Here is a 2,763-nt window from a genome sequence, read left to right as displayed (position 1 = left end):
GTAACTGACTATCACACTTGAATAATACCCCTTACTCATCATTCAGTGAAGGGAGCAAGAACATATCTAAGAATAAATATAAGAGAAGGGATAATTCTTTCTTACGAAATAATTCCAATTAATAATTGTAGAAAGAATGAGTGGAATACAAAATCACCACTGGTCAAACACCATGGAAATAATTGTTATAGACAGATCCACCGATGGATACTAAGTAAAATCAGTGGGCAAACGTAGACACTATATACATAATCTCAAAGTATTTCCGAACAAGAAAAGTATCACTTACAAGGGGAAAACAGTAAACTTATGGTGGAGAAACCCAAAAGAAACCATGTTAACCAAGTGACCAAAATTAATACCACCAGTAAAAGACAGAGACATCAAAGATGCACTGAGAAAGAAACGTTACTTCCATGGTATTCCTGGCAAAAAATGCATAATTCTAATCGAATTATAAAAATATTAGACAAATTCAGTGAGAAACATTCTTAAATATAACTGACCAGTACTTATCAAAATGTTAAGGTCATGAAAAACAAGACTGGAGAAGTGTCACAGACTGGGACGTGACACAACCAAATACAATGTGGGATCCTGAACTGAATCCAAATAGGAAAAAAGAAATTAGGGGAACTGGTGGGATGTGAATAAAGTTAGCTGTTTAATGTATCATATCAATGTTAATTTCCTGGTTTCTGTGGCTCTGTAAGCTGTTGACATTAGGGGAGGCTGGAAGAATATACTTAAACCCACACTATCTTTTCAACTTTCCTGTAAATTTAAAATAATTTAATCATTAATCATTGGAGAAAAGCCAATCAAAACCACAATGAGGCACTAATTCACACCCATTAGGATGGTTATCATCAAAAAAATAGAAAGTAAGTGTTGGTGAGGATATGGAGAATAAGAACCCTTGTGTGTCGATGGTGGGAATGTAATATAGTGCAGCCAATGTGGAAAACAGTACAGTGGTTCCTCAGAAAATTAAAAGTAGAATTACCATACGATCCTGCAATCCACTTCTGGATATATACTCAAAAGAACTGAAAGCAGGGACTCAATTTGCCCACTACTGTTTATAGTGGCATTATTTACAATAGCCGAAAGGTGGAAGCAACCCACGTATCCATCAGTGGATAAACAAAACGTGGACCATACATACAATGGAATATTCAATCTTAAGAAGGGAGGAAATTCTTTTTTTTCCTACAAAAAGTGTAAAGGGTTTTTTTTTTTTTAATTGTGTAACAGAGGCAAAATTATTTAAGTCAATAAATTGTTTAAGAATTTCACATGTTCTGGGGGCAGGGTATAGCTCAGTGGTAGAGTGTGTGCCTAACATGCATGAGGTCCAGGGTTCAATCCCCAGTACCACCATTAAAAATCAATCAATCAACTGATTACCTCCTCCCACCAAAAAAAATAAATTAAAATTTAAAAAAAATTTCCACGTGTTCTGATTCTTTCCACTGCCCATCACCTTAGTTCCTTAATGTTTGAGTCATAATCTTCAAGATAGCCCTTTCAACAAGAATTTTTGCTCAATCAACAGTTGTCATGTCAGTCAGTCCATAGTTCTTTGAGTTTCTTTATTTCCAGTGGAACATGGACACACTTAAAAACTCCTCACCTGTAATCTTTGGGATCCAATTTCATCAAGCAATTTACTTTAGGATTATTACGTATTTGGGGTCAGGGAAGATGGATCTGCCTGGTTCTGAATTTAAACACCCTCTAAACATGCATTAAGTTCAAATCATATTTACTCCTAAGCTTATCACACCCTAAAACAGAACCGATCGTTGGGATATGCCAATATCTAAGATAAAGAGTTTGACTGTTAAGTTTTTCATAGTTTATTTAGCAGCTCTGTCTTGTAGTTCTTTCGCACAGATCTAACATGTAGTTCTGTGAGTAAAGGAAAGCACACAGTTACTGAGACATTTCCAACTATGTAGGTCTACGGAAAAAGCCCCATCTAGACAGACCTCAACAGGGGAGGAAATTCTGAGACATGCTACAACAGGGACGAATCTTGAGGATATTATGCGAAGTGAAATTAGCCAGACACACAAAGACAAATAATTTATGATTCCACTCTCGTGAGTTACCTACAATAAGCAAATTTATGGAAACTAAGTAGAATGGTGGTTGCCAGGTTCTGGAAGGAAGAGAAAATGGGGAGTTTTTAAATGGGTGTGGAGTTTCAGTTTTGCAAGATGAAAAGAATTCTGGAGATTGGTTGCACAACAATGTGAATTACTTAACATTTCTGAACTGTACACTTAAAAATGGCAGATGGTAAATTTTATGTTATGTGTATTTTATGATTAAAAATAAGTTATAGAGATGGATAGTGGTGATGTATATGTAAATGCCACTGAACTGTACACTTAAACATGGGAAAATGGTAAATATTACACATATCTTAACACCATGAAATAGCTTCAAAATCAAAAAAAATAAAATAACTCAGACTATAAAATTTTAAAGGAAAATATAAAGCCGAAGAGTCCTCAAGATGTGTATGAACTGAGAAGTGTTTAAAATTGGGTTGTGCATATGCAAGAGACTGAGACACACAAAATAAAGGGATTACTAGAAAAAGAATGTTTTTCAAACTCTAAGTTTTTAGTTATACTACAGAACAGAGTACTGATAAGTCCATTTAATAAGCTGGTTGCTTTTTCAATTACTTATTATCTGCAGACTCCACAATTTTCTACCCCTGGTTTCAGAAATGTTCAGAGATATTAA

General features: G+C 34.9%; 1 non-coding gene across 1 annotated transcript; it reads right to left on the bottom strand.

The window, feature by feature from the left end:
- Positions 1–1,873: 1,873 nt before the first annotated feature.
- LOC116156134 (small nucleolar RNA SNORA18) lies at positions 1,874–2,000 on the bottom strand. Its single transcript, XR_004139992.1, has one exon. It is a non-coding gene; the product is annotated as a small nucleolar RNA SNORA18 (small nucleolar RNA).
- Positions 2,001–2,763: the final 763 nt, after the last annotated feature.

The sequence above is a fragment of the Camelus dromedarius genome, chromosome 8, assembly GCF_036321535.1.
Source record: "Camelus dromedarius isolate mCamDro1 chromosome 8, mCamDro1.pat, whole genome shotgun sequence".
NCBI classification, from domain to species: Eukaryota; Metazoa; Chordata; class Mammalia; order Artiodactyla; family Camelidae; genus Camelus; species Camelus dromedarius.
Note: the sequence above shows the minus strand (reverse complement) of the source record. Positions and strands in the feature narration are given on the sequence as shown.